The sequence below is a fragment of the Pseudorca crassidens genome, chromosome 3 (assembly GCF_039906515.1).
Source record: "Pseudorca crassidens isolate mPseCra1 chromosome 3, mPseCra1.hap1, whole genome shotgun sequence".
In the NCBI taxonomy this organism is placed as follows: Eukaryota; Metazoa; Chordata; class Mammalia; order Artiodactyla; family Delphinidae; genus Pseudorca; species Pseudorca crassidens.
In genome coordinates this window covers 144,971,352-144,990,558 of record NC_090298.1, presented here as the reverse complement: position 1 = coordinate 144,990,558, position 19,207 = coordinate 144,971,352, and positions in this window count along the sequence as shown.

The window sequence follows — 19,207 nt, the reverse complement described above, 5'->3', positions numbered from 1 at the left end:
TGATAGTGAAGATGATCCAGGACCTTGGGAAAAGAATGGAGACAAAGATCGAGAAGATGCAAGAAATGTTTAACAAAGACCTAGAAGAATTAAAGAACAAACAAACAAAGATGAACAATACAATAACTGAAATGAAAAATACACTAGAAGGAATCAATAGCAGAATAACTGAGGCAGAAAAATGGATAAGTGACCTAGAAGACAGAATGGTGGAATTTACTGCTGTGGAACAGAATAAAGAAAAAAGAATGAAAAGAAATGAAGACAGCCTAAGAGACTTCTGGGACAACATTAAACTCAACAACATTTGCATTATAGGGGTTCCAGAAGGAGAAGAGAGAGAGAAAGGACCCTAGAAAATATTTAAAGAGATTATAGTCGAAAACTTCCCTAACATGGGAAAGGAAATAGCCACCCAAGTCCAGTAAGCACAGAGAGTCCCAGGCAGGGTAAACCCAAGGAGAAACACACCAAGACACATGGTAATCAAACTGGCAAAAATTAAAGACAAAGAAAAATTATTGAAAGCAGCAAGGGAAAAATGACAAATAACATACAAGGGAACTCCCATAAAGTTAACAGCTGATTTCTCAGCAGAAACTCTACAAGCCAGAAGGGAGTGGCATGACATATTTAAAGTGATGAAAGGGAAGAACCTACAACCAAGCTTATTCTACCCGGCAAGGATCTCATTCAGATTCGATGGAGAAATCAAAAGCTTTACAGACAAGCAAAAGCTAAGAGAATTCAGCACCACCAAACCAACTCTACAACAAATGCTAAAGGAACTTCTCTAAGGGGGAAACACAAGAGAAGAAAAGGACCTACAAAAACGAACCCAAAACAACTAAGAAAATGGTAACAGGAACATACATATCGATAATTACCTTAAACGTGAATGGATTAAATGCTCCGACCAAAAGACACAGGCTCGCTGAATGGATACAAAAACAAGACCCATATATATGCTGTCTGCAAGAGACCCACTTCAGACCTAGGCACACATACAGACTGAAAGTGAGGGGATGCAAAAAGATATTCCATGCAAAAGGAAATCAAAAAAAAGCTGGAGTAGCAATACTCATATCAGATAAAATAGACTTTAAAATAAAGAATGTTACAAGAGACAAGGAAGGACACTACATAATGATCAAGGGATCAATCCAAGAAGAAGATATAACAATTATAAATATATATACTCCCAACATAGGAGCACCTCAATACATAAGGCAACTGCTAACAGCTATAAATGAGGAAATCAACAGTAACACAATAATACTGGGGGACTTTAACACCTCACTTACACCAATGGAAAGATCATCCAAACAGAAAATTACTAAGGAAACACAAGCTTTAAATGACACAATAGACCAGATAGATTTAATTGCTTTTTATAGGACATTCCATCCAAAAACAGCAGATTACACTTTCTCCTCAAGTGCGCACACAGAACATTCTCCAGGATAGATCACATCTTGGGTCACAAATCAAGCCTCAGTAAATTTAAGAAAATTGAAATCATATCAAGCATCTTTTCTGACAACAATGCTATGAGACTAGAAATGAATTACAGGGAAAAAAACATAAAAAACACAAACACATGGAGGCTAAACAATACATTACTAAATAACCAAGAGATCACTTGAGGAAGAAATCAAAGAGGAAATCAAAAAATACCTAGAGGCAAATGACAATGAAAACATGATGATCCTTGGGGCTTCCCTGGTGGCGCAGTGGTTGAGAGTCCGCCTGCCGATGCAGGGGACACGGGTTCGCGCCCCGGTCCGGGAAGATCCCACATGCCGCGGAGCGGCTGGGCCCGTGAGCCATGGCCGCTGAGCCTGAGCGTCCAGAGCCTGTGCTCCGCAACGGGAGAGGCCACAGCAGTGAGAGGCCTGCGTACAGGAAAACAAAAACAAAAACACGATGATCCAAAACCGATGGGATGCAGCAAAAGCAGTTCTAAGAGAGAAGTTTATAGCAATACAATCCTACCTCAAGAAACAAGAAAAAATCTCAAATAAACAATATAACCTTACACCTAAAGGAACTAGAGAAAGAAGAACAAACAAAACCCAAAGTTAGCAGAAGGAAAGAAATCATAAAGAGCAGAGCAGAAATAAATGAAATAGAAACAAAGAAAATAATAGCAAAGATCAATAAAACTAAAAGCGGATTCTTTGAGAAGATAAACTAAATTGATAAACCATTAGCCAGACTCATCAAGAAAAAGAGGGAGAGGACTCAAATCAATAGAATTAGAAATGAAAAAGGAGAAGTTACAACAGACACCGCAGAAATACAAAGCATCCTAAGAGACTACTACAAGCAACTCTATGCCAATAAAATGGACAACCTGGAAGAAATGGACAAATTCTTAGAAAGGTATAACCTTCCAAGACTGAACCACGAAGAAATAGAAAATATGAACAGACCAATTACAAGCAATGAAATTGAAACTGTGATTAAAAATCTTCCAACAAACAAAAGTCCAGGACCAGATGGCTTCACAGGTGAATTCTATCAAACACTTAGAGAAGAGCTAACACCCATCCCTCTCAAATGTTTCCAAAAAATTGCAGAGGAAGGAACACTCCCAAATTCATTCTATGAGGCCACCATCACCCTGATACCAAAACCAGACAAAGATACTACAAAAAAAGAAAATTACAGACCAATATCCCTGATGAATACAGATGCAAAAATCCTCAACAAAATACTAGCAAACAGAATCAAACAACACATAAAAGGATCATACACCATGATCAAGTGGGATTTATCCCAGGGATGCAAGGATTCTTCAATATATGCAAATCAATCAATGTGATACACCATATTAACAAATTGAAGAAGAAAAACCATATGATCATCTCAATAGATACAGAAAAAGCTTTTGACAGAATTCAACACCAATTTATGATAAAAACTCTCCAGAAAGTGGGCATAGAGGGAACCTACCTCAACATAATAAAGGCTATATTTGACAAACCCACAGCAAACATCATTCTCAATGGTGAAAAACTGAAAGCATTTCCTCTAAGATCAGAAACAAGACAAGGATGTCCACTCTCACCACTATTATTCAGCATAGTCGTGGAAGTCCTAGCCACAGCAATTAGAGAAGAAAAAGAAATAAAAGGGATACAAATTGGAAAAGAAGAAGTAAAACTGTCACTGTTTTTGTATTAAAAAATTAATAGAAATAAATTAATTAATTAAATTAAATTAAACAAGGAAAATACAATCAAGAGAAACCCTCGAGTCATTATGCTAAGTGAAAAAAGCCAGTCAGGAAGTCTGGTCTGGGTTTGTGACAAGCTCTGAAGACAGTAAACTCAACCGTGTTTTTGGTAGAAGGGGCAGAATCCCAGCACGAGTAGCCGGCATCATGGAAGCATTGGATGGTACTGATGGCCGGGTGTGGAGTGGAACGCCCGTGGGTGAGGCTGGATGGGGTGTGTCAATGACAGCGCCATAGCTCTATCCCTTTCTCTGCACATGGCAGCCCTGACCGCCCAGAAACACATCCTCTCAGCTTCTGGTCAGAGCTCCTCTTTCCATCTTTACAGCTCAAGACCTGCCATTCCATCTCACTGGAACACATTTAACATGAGAATATTGCTAAATTATAAAGGGAAAAAAAAGAGCTACAGACCCTATCTATAAACAACTTGATAACCTTAAAATATACATGAATAATTGACATAGAAAAAAAGCTGGAAGGAATACGCCAAAATGTGAACAGTGGTTATCTTGATGGAGAGATGATGGTGGTGAGTGGTTTTATTTTCTTTGGCTTCTCTGCATGTAAAATAAAAAATTTCTATCAGGAACGTATACTGTAGTATATGTATATTGTAGTTGTCTAATACAAGAAGGGTCTGGACAGTGTGCATAAAAAGAGAGCTGGCAAGACAAGACGATCTTCTAAAGAGAGTGAGCAAAGTGGAGTCCAGTGAGTAAGCCGATTTCTCTAACGCAACGTAGTCTCTGCCCTCACCAGTCTCATGGTCAGGGAACGGGGACAGACATGGAAGCAAATGGTACAAGAGTGACCAGCACTATGACTGGGGTAAGCTCAGGAGAATGTGGGAGCTCTGATCAAGGCTGAGAAGGTGGGGGAGGCTTCCAGGAGGAGGGAACCCTTGAGGAGCATCTTGAAGGGGGAACAGATGGTCTCCAGGTGCAGAAGAGGAAGAACGATTTGCCAAGCAGAAGGAACAGTACGTGCAAAGGCCCTGAGGCAGCTTCATTCCAGCCTGGGTGGCTCATCAGGCCAATACAAGCAAATAAAACCAGGAGTTTCCTGGTGGTCTGCTGGTTAGGATTCGGCGCTTTCACTGCTGTGGCCTGGGTTCACTCCCTGGTCGGGGAACTCCCGCAAGCCGTGCAGTGCGGCCAAAAAACAGACAAGCAAAACCACCAAAGGTATAAGACGGAGGCGGTTTGGAGAGGATGGTATACTCCACCTTGAGGATTGCTTTTGAATATATTTTTAAACAGTCCCTTTTATTTTCCCTTCCTACTTCACATAGAATAGAAAACACTTAAGCTCTGATTCACCTGTTAAACCACCTCCCAGAGCTGTGGTTTCCCTGAGAACTTGCAAATTGCCCAGCAAATGCTAAGAAGTTTGATCAGAAGCGGGGGCATCTCCAGGGCTGTATATCATTCCCCACTTGTCTGCCAGGGAAGAAGTCATGCCCTGGGTTGGGGGTGACATGTGGGCTCTGTTGGCTCCGTGACCCCAGCAGAGTCGTTGGCGCTTGTTACCCTCAGTTTCTCCAGTAACCAAATAGATACATGATGGCCCCAAACAGCCTAGAAGACCTCTCACTGCATGACCTGGGTAGAGTGAAATTGTGAGACCCCAGGTGGCCTTAAAAAGCCTACCCACCTCTGCTGGAGAGAGCAGTGACACGTGTCAGGCTCAGGCTACCCCCTTCTTCATGGATGAAGGACAGAGGATGTGTGGGGTCCACCCTGACCATGCCCCACTCTGGCTCCTCCACTCCTATGACCCCTGCCACCTCACTTTGTTCTGCGCTAGCCAGAGTAAACTGCGTTACAAATGTGGAAGGCTTGTACGTTTTAAATATTAACTGAGTCTCCCTGACCCCCGGCACCTCCCTCCCTTACCTGGGACCTCTCCCTCCCTCCATACTCAAAGGAAAGATGCCACAGGGCAGAAAGCAACCAGGGTGCAAGGACCCAGCGCACAGTAGACGCTCTAAGACCAATCTAGGGCTACCACGTGGAAAGATGGGATTGAGAATTGGCTCTGTGTTGTACACCTACTCTCGTCAACATCTTGGCATGACACAAACCCCTGGAACTTGGCCATGACCTTGGTGGAAAGGTAGAGAACCCCGGTGGAATGGGGTCTCAAAATAGAAACGAAGTTGTGGGGAAAGTCAGCTCATTTCACACATGCCTGGGTTAACGGAGTGTATCGTGTACACATGCTTCTCTCTCTGTCTGGAACGTTGCCCCACCATACTCCAAGGGCATACACTCACACACACTTTGCCTGGATCGTACCTACTTACCTGCTCTCCATTCAAACCTCACAGTTTCCATATGACTCCTCCAGAAAGCCTTCCCTGGCAGATCCCACCCCTTACCCCGACACCGCCAGACTGCGTTAATCTGTGATAATTTGCTTACTTCTCTATCACCTTCAGTAAACCATTAGCTTCTCAAGGGCCGGGGAAATGTCTAGTTCATCTTTTATTCCACATGCTAAGAACAGTGTCCAGCTCTTGGTAGGCGTCCCACAGATACTTCTCCACTTAAACAAATGACTACACGGTGGGGGAGGAAGACAAGCATGGGGAAGGTTGGGTCATGCCCAGGGACCATGACCCCTCTGTGACTGTGTTCTGAACCTTTCTTGCCTCCTACCTGCTGACTCTGTCCAACTTCCCTCCTGTCCACTTTTTGGGAAGATTCTCAGAAGAAACGCAGAGTAGAGGGAAGCACAAGAGGCATGCAGGAGGAATTTGGAAGAGAGGGTCGGAGAACCTATGGGTGGAAGAGGAAGGTAGGAAATTAGTCCTTTTGATGGTGACTGAGAGATACAAGTGGAAGAATTGTACTATGTTGACACTGCGTTTTTTGTTTGCTGGACTCTGGTCTTGATCCCACAGCAATTTTCTCAGACTGGACCACATGGACCACAGCTCTATAAGCATTACATCCTTGAGAAACCCCAACAGAGAGTTCTTGCCTCTTCTTTCACTCTTCTCCCAAATCAGCAGAAGGGAAGAGAGATTTCTCTTTCCTGGCCTGCACAACCCTTCATATCTTAGACCTATGTTAGCTCTTCATTCAGTAAAGTTTTCTTGAGCCCCCATATATCCCAGGTGTAGAATGTCCTTTACTTTCTTATGCTCTTCATCTGCAGAATAATCCCTCTGAAAACCTCCACCTGAGTCCCTGAAGTGGGCAGCTATTACATTTTTTCCTGCCCAGCCTTCTTCCCCTTATTTTTTTAAATTAAAAAAAAAATTATTTATTTTTTGGCTGCGTTGGGTCTTCGTTGTTGCACGTGGGCTTTCTCTAGTTGTGGCGAGCGGGGGCTACTCTTCGTTGCGGAGCATGGGCTCTAGGCGTGCAGGCTTCAGTAGCTGTGGCTTGCGGGCTCAGTAGTTGTGGCTCGCGGGCTCTAGAGTGTAGGCTGGGTAGTTGTGGCACACAGGCTTAGTTGCTCTGCGGCATGTGGGATCTTCCAGGACCAGGGCTTGAACCCGTGTCCCCTGCATTGGCAGGCAGATTCTTAACAACTACGCCACCAGGGAAGTCCCTTTCCCCTTATTTTGGAAACAGCACCTCAGGGGAGCCACCCTACCCCACCCCATCCATGTGGATCGTGCTGGCTGATCTCCTTGCTTTGGCTGAGAGCTGTGCACACGGCCTGGCCAATCAGTGCTTTCCACCTCCTCTGACCTCACCCGACCCTGATCCATTGTCCACGGAGCAGCTGGAGGGATTTTCTTAAGACTTAAACCAGATTATATAATTCCTCTGTTTAAAATCCTTCAAAGATTTTCGTATGGAGCCCAAAGCTCCTTACAGGGGGCCCACAAGGCTTTGCCACCTCAAAGTTTCAGCTTGAATGTCATTTACTCAGAATACTCTTCATGACCATGCTATGCGGAGTTTTGTTTATTTTCTCCATAGCATTTATCACGTTCTGTCCTTTTACTCTCTCTCCCTCACCCTATCAGAGGTGAGTGGAAGCAGAGACAGTTTATCTCATTCATTTTTTATCCCCAGCACCCGGCACATGGTAGGTGTTCAGTCAGTCTTTGAAGAGGGCTCCGGAAAATGACCTGAGGTGGGGGAGAGCCGAGCGGACAGACGTGCTGGGCTACTGCAGTGGTCCAGGGCAGAAAGGCAGGCGGTCTGTACTCAGGGGGTACGGGGCCAGTAGACACAAAGGGACAGAGGGAGGATGTGTTTTGGGGGCAGAGATAACAGAATATGCTGATAAATTGGGAGAGAGAAAAGGAGGAATCAAGGATGACCCCTAAGTTTCCAGCTGCAGCAGCTGTGTGGTTGGTGGTACCAGTAGACTTGGGATGAGAGGGCAAGTTTTAGGGCAGAGCCTACACTTTATGTTTGGGATATATTTGTGCTGAGCTGTCTGTGAAACACTCAAGAGGAGGAGTTGCCTAGGCAGCTGGACATATGAAGCCAGAGCTGGGGGAACAGTCTAGATTTGAAACAGAAATAGAAATCGAGATTTTATGGGCTTAGCTGGAGAGACGATGTAAGTGGAGAGAAGGAGGGAGCTCAGGACCATTGAGGATCCCCGAGATCTGAGAGCAGGAGAGGAAGAGCAGCCAGTAGAGAAGCAGGCCGGCGTGGTGTCCTGAGCTGAGGGGAGCTTCTCAAAGAGAGAAGTGAACTGCGAAGATACTGCTGGAACGTTCTTATGATGAGAACAGGGACGGGCCATTAGATTAGCAATGGGGAGGCCCTGGCGAGCTTGATAAGAGCGATTTCAACGGAACGGTGGACACAGACGTCTGATGAAAGTGTCCTGGAAAGAGACCGGGGAAAGGAAGCAGAAAGTGTGCAGCCAATCTTTCTGCAAGTTTGGCCGTAAAGGTGAGTAGAGAAATAGGGTAGCTGGGAGTGTCTAGTATCATGAGATTTTTGTTTCAACAATTGATTGATGGATGGACTGATTTGTTTTAATGGTATTTGGCATTTGAGAGTTCTTTGTGACCCAGGACTACGCTGGGCATCACCAGATGTTTAACATCCCTGGCTCCTCCCAATACAGGCCAACAGAGCCCCTCAGATAGAGTGACAACCAAAAACCACCCCCCACATTTCCCAAAGCCCCCTCATGTGCAATACCAAAACACAGCCACAAACCAATGCTGTAGCACAGAGGTGGGCAAACTGATTCTGTAAAGGGCCAGACTGTAGCATTTTTCAGCATTACAGACCATCAGGTCTCTGTCACAACCACTCAGCTCTGCTGCTGTGGTGCAGGAGCAGCCATAGATGTACCTGAACGGATGGGTCTGGCTGTGCCAATAAAACTTTATCTACAAACGCAGTTGGCAGGCCAGGATTGGCCCGAGGGCCAAGGTTTGTGGACCCCTGCGCTGGCATTTTGCATACTGGTGGGGACCAGTTAAAGAAGAAGGCATTGGTGATGCTGAAGGGAGAGAAAACCAAATAAACAAGGCTCCTGAGGTAGCCAGAAGGGATCCAGAGCCCCAGAGGCATGGTGGCTGTAGGGGGAGGATGTTTACTTCTGTGGGGCAGATGCAGGAAGGTGGTAGGTGCGGCGGTGGCGATGTCAGTTTTGCCTCCGGAGACCTCCGTTACTCCGTGGAGTGAGCTGAGATCACCAGCTGAGAGTGTGGGAGAAGTCAGGGCTTTGAGGAAAGAGACCCAGGGGGAACGGGACAGGAAACCTTCTAGAGAGCCACGGTGGGTGGCACGGCAGCGAGGGACCGTCTGACCTCTGGGATCATAAAACTGAATTGAAAGTGAGTTCCGTCAGCTGGGTGGTGGGATTTATCGGCTGCTCAGGGACAGGCCCACAGAAGGCAAAGGGTTGGGTTCACCAGGGTTAGGGTTTTGCCAGGCATACAAGCTGGAGAGGAGGAGGCCAAGCCGCAAAGGGTGCTGGCGGGGAAGTAAACGATGGGCCCTGAAATCTAAGCTGGGGAAGGAGGGGGGGCAGGGGGGAGGAGGAGGGTGAGAACAGGCTGAGGCCATTGGGTTCATGGGGACAGTGAGCTTCTTGGCTATGTGAGCTGGCAGGACGGGAAGCGCTGTCCGGGAGCTGGGCACTTGGACTTGTGAGGGGTCGATGGTGGTGCGGTTTCTGAGATGAGAGTCCAGGGCGTGCAGCGGGGTGGACGGCTGAGATGGAGGGATGGAAAGGTCACTGGAGGTGGAGGGGGTGAAGCTGCAAGGCCTGTGGTCTGGGCGGGTCACTCACTCCCAGGAGCATCAGGTCTCCCCAAGTGTCCTCAGCCATCTGCGAATTAAGGGGCGTCCAGGGGACTGGCGATGGCAGCCCTGAGGCAGCCTCTGACAGAGCCAGATGGCAGTCTCCAAGGAGGAGAGGGAGCCAGGAACCTGCAATTCCATCCCCGGGCTCCCAGGCACAGGTGTGAGGGTGGAAACATCTTCCACCTGGGGTACCTAAGGGGTACCGTGTCCTCCGGGGCAGCCTGAGTCCCATCAGGCAGGAGGGAAGGGACGGCTCAGAGCAGCTGCCCACCAGCCATGGGCAGAGGTGGGCTTGCGGACCTCAGAGAGAACAGAAGGTGTGGGTGTCTGCGTGTGTAAGTGAGTGTGAGTGAGTGATCGTGGATGGGTGAGTGTAAGTGTGAATGTGTCAAGTGTCAGCGTAAGAGTGTGTGTGGATGGCGTGTGTTAGTGTGTGTGTGAGGATACGTGGGTGGGTGAGTATTAGCGTGTGTGAGCGTCAGTCAGTGAAGGGGTGTGGGCGAATGTGGGTGAGTGTGTGCTTGTATGGGGATGAGTGTGTAGAGCATGAATGAGTTTGAGAGTGAACATGTGTGAGTGTGAGAGGGTGAGTGTGGATGTGTCCAGTGTGAGTGTTGGTGGTACAGTGAAAGTGTGGGTGCATGTGAATATAGGGGTGGTGAAGGTTACTGTGTGTGTGAGTGTGTGCCTGTGGGTGGGTGAGTGTGAGTGTGGGGGGAAGGTGAGTGTATGGGAAGGCCTGTGAGTGTGGATGTGTGTAGGTGTGTGAGTATGTGTGTGTGGGTGAACAGGAGAGAGGGTTGGTTTGTTTCTTGGGGGGGGGAAGGGGGGAGGGAGAAGAGGGAAGATGGACAGGACTGGGTCAGCTGAGGGGCTGTACAGAGCAGGACAGGGATGAGAGAAAGTCTGGAAGATGACTGAAGGCATTGAGGGGATTATCCTGAGGGTCCTGAGTGGGGGAACGGGTTTGACCCCGTTCAACTCCTGTGGCCCTAAGTGAGTGGTGGTTTCTAGGGCAACTGCCCCTCATGGTCCCACAGCATGTTATTAGCATCTTCTGAATTGCTACTGTATGCTTTTATCATCAAGTCTAAGTATTTCACATTATCCCATCGATTGGATGATCCATAATTTATTCATCATCCCTCTATCAATGAGCATTTAGATTGTATGCAAATCCTTTCAATTATTAACAGCACTATCATGTAGGTCCTCGAAGTTTTTGCTCATCTCACAACTGCTTCCACAGGATAAATTCCTTGAAGAGGAATTGTTAGGTCAAAAAAATAGGCGGGCTTCCCTGGTGGCGCAGTGGTTGAGAGTCCGCCTGCCGATGCAGGGGACGCGGGTTCGTGCCCCGGTCCGGGAAGATCCCACATGCCGCGGAGCGGCTGGGCCCGTGAGCCGTGGCGGCTGAGCCTGCGCGTCCGGAGCCTGGGCTCCGCAACGGGAGAGGCCACAGCAGTGAGAGGCCCGCGTACTGCAAAAAAAAAAAAAAAAAAAAAAGCAAAGATTTATGCTGTTAGATCCACGCTGCCAAAATGCTTTCTGAAAAGATTGAAACAGTTTACAACTTCACCAGCAATGTGGGAATATCCACTTCCCTGTAACGTCACCAACCCTGGGTATTATTTTTTTCATCTTTGATCAATTAGATATTAAAATATATAGCATCTCACTAATGTTGCAATATACCGTTATTTCATTATTGGCAAGCGTATACGTTTTATTATTCGAGTATGGGCTATCTTATTGTGAATTGCCTTTCCTTATCCCTTGCTGACTTTCTGGCAAAGTGTTATTTGTTAGTAAGAGTGCTAGCAAAAACAACAGTCCTTTGCTAGCTGTATATGTTGAAAATATTTCTCATCGTTTATTATTTGACTTTCAAGTTTTGTTTAGATGGTTTTTAATAGAAGAAAAAAATTTAATTGATGTTGTCAAAGCTATGTCTTTTCTTTTACGTTTTTTGCCTTTGGTGTGAAGCTTTAAGTTTCCAATTCAAAGATTATATAAATATTCACCTATATTATCTTCTAGTACATTTATACAGTTTTAACATTTAGGTAATTGAATCATCTAGAATTTATTTTGCTTTAACTCTTAAAGTACAAATCTAACTTTACCTTTCAAAGTGATTTTTCACACTTCCCCCTCCATGCTTCTTTGCTACCTTTGATCACTTGTCCAATTACCATTTACTGAGCTCCTACTGTGTGCCATTCTCATTCTTGCCTATGCACAGTAGTTGTCTTGGAACCTTCCTGGGAGCTCCTATAAGACAGATTCTCCATTTATTGATTTTGTTTTACCTTAATGTCTTCTTTAAGGCCCTACCTCCAAATACAGTCGCATTCAGAGGTACTCGGGGTTAGTGGAAGCAATATTCAAAAAGATAGTAGCTGAAATTTTACAGAAGTTATGAAAGACCTCAAGCCAAAGTTTCAAGAAATGCCGAGATCCTCCAAGCAAAACAAATACAAACTCACCTAGGCAATTCACAGAAAAATGGCTGAAGATCAAAGACAAAGAGTGAATCTCATAAGTAGCCAGAAGGAAAAAAGACACATTAGTTTCAAAAGAGCATTCAGGCCTTCCCTGGTGGCGCAGTGGTTAAGAGTCCGCCTGCCAATGCAGAAGACACGGTTTCGAGCCCTGGTCTGGGAAGATCCCACGTTCCGTGGAGCAGCTGAGCCCATGTGCCACGACGGCTGAGCCTGCACTCTAGAGCCCACAGGCCACAGCTACTGAGCCTGCATGACACAACTGCTGAAGCCCAAGTACCTAGAGCCCATGCTCCACAAGAGAAGACCCTGCAATGGGAAGCCCGTGCACCGCAACGAAGAGTAGCCCCTGCTCGCCGCAACTAGAGAAAGCCCGCACGTAGCAACGAAGACCCAACATAGCCCGCCCCGAAAAATTAATTAATTAAATTTAAAAAATATATTAAAAAAATTTTTAAATAGACAAAATACAAAGAGTATCAGATTAAAACTTAAAAAAACCCCACAATTTAAATATAAGGATAAGAAAGGTAGAAAGTAAAAATATGGAAAGAAAAACATCATGCAAACAATAATCAAAAGTGTAGCTGTACTACTACCCCCAAAAGGTAAACTGTAAAAAAAGCATTACTAGAGATAGATAATGATAAAAGGCTTAGTCTACTAGGAAGCTATAATAATTCCAAGTTTTTATGTACTTAATGACATGGTCCGGTGATATACAAGGTAAAAGTTAACAGAACTGAAAGAAAAAGTATCAAAGAAATATCAATCACCAAGGAGGTAGCAGAGCAAAGCTGGGGGCGGGGGGTGGATTGCTGAACACCCTGGAGCTCGAAGGAACCGGGTGTTTTGCACGGAAGTGGAAAGTCTCGAAGAGGTTCGGGGAATCGAGGAAGACACCCACCCCGTTGACTTACCCCGGGATCCGTGAGTTTTGCAAAGTCAAACCACCCCCATTTGAGAGAACTCAGGGAAGAGGCCTCCTCAGGGCATGGGGTTGGGGGGTGATGGGGGATGAAAAGCACAGAGGGTTGCTGGACATGTGGGGCATTTGACGGCATCTTCACTACGTCAGCTGAGCAGGGCACGCAGAGGAAGGGCGTGGAAAGGGAGGGCCAAGCCAGGGACACGGTGGAGGAAGGCATCAGGGGAGGGGCGTTTAAAGGAAACAGGGGAAACGCACATGGTGGATTTAGGCCAAACAGGCCCTTTGAGGAAGGAGTGACCAGGTCCAGCAGACAGAGAGGTGCCTTCCTGGGCAGGTGCTGGTAGATCCCCAAACTCTAGCTCCAGTCTCCCTTCTGTCCGTCCTTCCCTAACCAGCCATTGCAGGGGGGGCTCCCCCATCTCCACTTCCTCTCCCTTGTGGTGGCATCCTCACCCACAGCTTTAATAAGTGCCCCTCCAAGGGTGATCCAGAACCCCTTTCTCATTTGGGCCACTCTCTGAGCACTGGACCCTGCAGGCACCGTCTCCTGGACAGCTTCTCCAAACCATGCTTAGGAACTGCAATCTGACCCTGGACCTCTTGAATGCCCCAGCACCCTCGCCATCAATCAATTACTCAATCTATCGATCAATTACCCAGCAACCCCCTGGGCCTCATCTCATGTTCCAGCCTGTTGTGAAGTCCTGAATCTTGGGCATCATGTTGGACCCTCTCTTTCTCACCTCCCATATCCAATCCATCAACCAAGCTGCATTGACCTCACCTCCTAATTACACCAGCAATGTGTCTTCTCCTCCCCAAAGCATCCTAGCCCATGTGACCATCATCCCCTCCTCAGGAAGGCTGCAGCAGCCCCTCCCTGGTCTCCCTACTTCCAACCCCTCCAACCCGTCCTCATCAGAGCCTGGAGTCCTCCTGTCACTGAGATTCTGATCCTGTCACCCCAGCCCAGAACCCTCCAATAACAATGACAACAACAATAACGATATCTGCCAGCACTCAAGGGCCCTGCACTGTTGCAGGCGTGTTCCTGGTGCAGACTCATTTACTCCTCACCAGAGCCCTGCGAGGGGAGCTCTGCCACCAGCCCAACTATCAGAGGGAGGAAACTGAGGCACAGAGAGCTTCAGCACCTTGCCCAAGGTCACCCAGCTGGCAAAAGGCAGAGAAAAGATTCAAACCTAGGCAGCTTTGGGGCCACAGCCCACACCTGTAACCTTGACACCATCCTGAGGCACCCAGGACACAAGAAACCCGCTGGCTGAGGCTCAGATGTCCCTGTGAGGTCGGCCGCCCACCGCCCCAACTTCCCTCCCACCACGGCACCCCCGCCCACCCACCCCGCTTGGCTAGACTCCTCCAACCTGAACGCTCCCCAGTCTTCCTCTCCACTGAGAGCCTTCGCACGTGCTGTGTCCTCTGCGCAAAACTCCCCACCGATGCCCACTCCCCCTCCACCCTCTTCTCCCACTTAACTCCTAATCATGCCTCTCCTCCCAGGGGCCTTGGCTGACTCTGCCACAGGCCAGGGCCTCAGGCACACACTCCCACACACCCTGAATTGTTCCTCCATGCATTTTTAATACAAGCTGTATTTCTACATCAGCGTGGGTATGTTCTCTGTTCTCCCAGATGGACTGTAAGTGCGGCCAGAGCAGCCACTGTGTCTTTGTTGGTCCCAACGTGTCGCCGGCGAGCGCTCAGTAGGCACTCCGAAAGTGTTTGTGGGATTGGAGGGATGAATAAACGAAAGGATCAACCCCTGGCAAAGAAGGGCTGTCAGGTTCTGGGGCCGGGCTCCGGGTCTTCCTCGCCTTTGCACGCCGACCACGAGAGGGCGCTGTCACCTGAGAAATCGCCCAGCGGACTCAGGTCTGCCCCGCAGCCTGGGGTCTCCTCCTTCAGGGGTGAGCGCGGTGGCCTCCCTAAGAAGCACTTAGAGCAGCTGGAAACTAAGACCGGGTTTGACTCCTTTCCCTGCGGCTTCCCAGCTGTGTGAGCAGTGGACGTTCAGCCTCCGTGTCCCCATCCGTCAGGTGGGGTTGCACAATCAGCCGCGCCCGCCCCATGGAGCTGGTTCTTCCCTTCGCACAGACCTCAGGGTGATGGCAGAAGTCCTCGCTGCCCTTGTGAGAACCAGAGCCCAAGAACCTCAGGGAGCGGAAACGGATGTATTTGCTCCAAAACGTTTGTGGGGGAAACCGACCTGAAAAAGGATTCCTGAGTGGGCAAGAAGAATAAATCCTGGTCCCTCTCACGTGTCATTCAAACCTCACAACTCTGAGACGTATGTGTTGTTGTTCCCCATGTTTGATGGAAAAGGAAACCGAGGCACAGCTGTACAGGGTGGAGCGTGGTGAGCCCCTGCTCACCCCCTGCCTGCCAGCTGACCACCCCTCCACGCCGGTGCATCTCAAAGTGTGGTCCCCTGGCAGCAGCAGCATGGTCCTGGCACGCGTTAGAAACCCATGCCCCCACCCAGAGGAATACAGTCCCCCTGGAGCCATCCGTCTTCCCAAACTGTCTGTCTGAGTGATACACTCAGTGATTGCTAGCGATCTTGTAGGACCTCTGAGATACATCACGATACCAAGTGAATTGGGTTTTTTGGGGGGTAACATTGGTTTATAACATTATATTGGTTTCACGCGTACATTACATTTCAACTTCTGAATGCACTTCAGTGTGCTCACCCCCAAAAGTTTAGTTTCCATCTGTCACCCTTCACCCATCTTGCCCTCCCCCCACCCTCCTTCCCCTCTGGTAACCACTACTCTGTTCTCTGTATCTATGTGTTTGTTTTTGTTTGGTTTGCTTTGCTTATTTTGTTTGTTTCTTTTTATTTCACATGTGAGTGAAATCACATGGTATTTGTGTTTCTCCATCTGACTTACAGCACTTAGCATAATACCCACAAGGTCCGTGCACGTTACCCCAAACGGCAAGATTTCATCTCTTTATGGCTGAATAATATTATGTTGTGTGTGTATATCTACACACACACAACACAGCTTCTTTATTCATTCATCTATCGATGGGCACTTACATTGTTTCCATATTTGGTTATTGGCTGCTATGAACATAAGAATGCATATATCTTTTTGAATTAGTGATTTCCTGTTCTTCGGATAGATAACCCGGAAGTGGAATTGCTGGATCATATGGTAGCTCTACTTTTAGTTTTATGAGGAACCTCCAAACTTTTCCATAGCGGCTGCACCCATCTACATTCCCACCAGGAGAGTTCCCACACTGTGGAGGAATGTGTTTCTCCACATTCTCTCCAGCACTTATTATTTCTTACCTTTTTTGATAATAGCCGTTCTAACAGGCACGAGGTGGTACCTCATTGTAGCTTTGATTTGCATTTCCCTAATTATCAGTGATGTTGAACATCTTTTCATGTGCCTCCTGGCTATCTGTATGTCTTTGTTTGAAAAAGTTCTATTCAGATCCTCTGTTCATTTTTCCAAATGAGATTTTAAAACTAACCCAAAGAGTCCTATATTAAGGTTAACCTTGAATGACCCAGAATGATCTCATTTTGTGCCATCAGGGATAATGTCCTCCCATTGGCAGGGCAGCAGGGGTCCCTACACTCGCTATGAGAAGGGCTGAACGTGTGTCAAACATCAAAGTTTGAAGAAAGAAAATTCTAGAAAAGACCCAGAAATAAATCCTCAATAAAATTAATGATCGGGTATTGCTAAAGATATATAACAAACCTAAAGTTCCTCATTTAGATATTCGGAGAATTTGTACTTTTAGTTGAAGGAATCATAAGGATATGAGATGGCTTCACAAAAAAACAAACAAACAAAAACAAACAAACAAAAATGCATGCTCTGAGGCCCCACCCAGGCCCCCAAACCAGAGATTCGGGGATGGGCCTGGCAACCTAAAAGCCCTCTGGGGGCTTCCCTGGTGGCACAGTGGTTAAGAATCCTCCTGCCAATGCAGGGCACACGGGTTCGAGCCCTGGCCCGGGAAGATCCCACATGCCATGGAGCAACTAAGCCCATGAGCCACAACTACTGAGCCCATGAGCCACAACTACTGAGCCCGTGATCTGCCACAAGAGAAGCCACAACAATGAGAAGCCCACACACCGCAACGAAGAGTAGCCCCCACTCACCAAAAGTAGACAAAGCCCACACAGCAACGAAGATCCAACGCAGCCAAAAATACAAACAAATAAATAAATAAATAAAAGCCTTCTGGGGCTTTCTGAAACACAGTCAAGTGCGGGAACCCCAGGCTGCTGCAGCCCTTCCTCCGGTGTAGGAAACGCACCTGCCCAGAGGTCAGGGGAGGACAATGAGGAAGGAAGTGTTGAGGGACCACTTTGGGACCCCAAGAAAGAGGAGCGGGAAGCTAAGGTAGCCCCTGGCTCACGTGAACCCCGGGAGGGCAGGACCCACCAGCCGGAAAAGCCCCACAGCGTGTCTTGCAGCTTCTGTGATAAGTGGGACCACTCAGACAGCCCTGGGGTGCTCAGACTCCCCCTGGGGAGATCACTGACCATGATCTCTAGGCCTCTCGCCTAGGAAGAGGCCCAGGAAGCTGCCATCAGGCCCCCGCCTTTTCTCTGTACTATGACACTGGGAACCTCAGGCGTGGAAGGAGTTGGACCAGCCAGACCAGGTGTAAGTTCTGACTCTGCCCCTCACTGGTTCTGTGACCTGATCCACTTTCTGTCTCCTCTTCGACCTTTGGATTCCTCCTGTATACAATGTAGCCATAATGAAAAACAAGAGCAGTTCTGGGAATCAGACGTGGCTGGGTAGGTGGAGGCAGCAGGAGGAAAAGGGCGTACAGCGCCATCCTCAGAGCATGGAGTTTTGTCCCTGGGCTAAAGGGGAGCCTTGGAAGGGATCAGCCCAGGAGAGACACGATCAGATTTGCATTTTCCAACACCGCAGAGGCTGAGATGGGGAGGATGCTGCACCCGCTGGGGCTCCAAGTACCAGCTCCAGGCCAGACACTCGGGGTCCAAATCCTTGCCCTGCCCACTCCCCACTGCTGCAGACTTTTTTTGACTTAACCTGCCAATGCCTCAGTTTCCTCATCTGTTAAAGGAAAATGAGAGGATTATGAGAATTAAGTGAGAGAACCCACCTAAAGCTCACGGCTGGAGTAAGTGCTCAACCTAGGGTAGCCAGTATTGTTGATCAGTAAGATAGTCATAATCAATGAGTGCGATAGTTTGTGAAGACCAAATGGGACGGAGTCCCCGACGGCCCTTTGTGAGTGCCTTAGGAACAACTGTGACCCTGGTGATATAGTATAACATGACTCCCCGGCCCTTCTTGGGTGCCCCAAGCCAGGTAGGTGCCGCTGGGAGCTGATGCCCGGATTGGACTCCAGCCCCCATCCTGCCGGTGCCCTGGCCCGACCTGCCCACATGACCCAGCTTCCTGTTTGTGATGCCAAGGCTGGTGGGAGGAAATCAGTGCCCCCGCCCTGGGGCTGGAGGGCAGGAATGTGGACGTGGTGACGTCAAAGCGTGTCCTAGTTCTGGGGAAGTCGGGATGGGAAGGGCTTCCTGCAGCGTCGCCTTTGATCCCAGGCCTGAGCTGGGGGTGTGAGCCAGCCCTGAGGAAATGCAGCCACCGAAGCATTTTTTTTCTGATGGATGGCCCCAGGGGCCAGTCAGGTTCCTACCCCAACACAGCTGTGTGGCCCCCAGGGGAAATCACCTCCCCTTTCCCAGCCTTAGTTCCCCCAGCTGTAAGGGCAATAAATGTTCATCTCAGAGCATTCTTCACTCATCAGATACATAGTTAGGGGACCCAGCCCTGCCTGCCTGACGAGGCAGGGAGGGAAGGAGGCACTGAGCCAGCAGACAGTGACCCAAAGCATTTCTGGAGATGGTTGCAAGGAGCTTTACCAGAATCAGGCTTGTGACTCAGGCTGAAGCCTGGGCTCAGGCACTTCCTGGCCCAGTGACTCAGTTTCCCCAGCTCTGCAGAGACATCATACAACAAAAAGTGTTCCTTCTCAGCCTTGCAGAGGCATTGAGGCACAGCTGGTCTGTAGCTGTCTGTGAGGGTCCTTCATACTACCATCTATCAAGCACTTACTGTGCCCTCAGGGCTTTACATATGGGTTTTCAATCGATTCCCAATTGAGCCCTAAGAGTTAGAGACTGGGATTAGTCCCATTTTACAGAAGGGCAAAGTGAGGCTCAGAGAGGTGAAGGAAATTGCCCAAGATCACAGAGCTAGAAAGTGGCAGAGCCAGAAAAAGACCGCTGGTCTTCCTG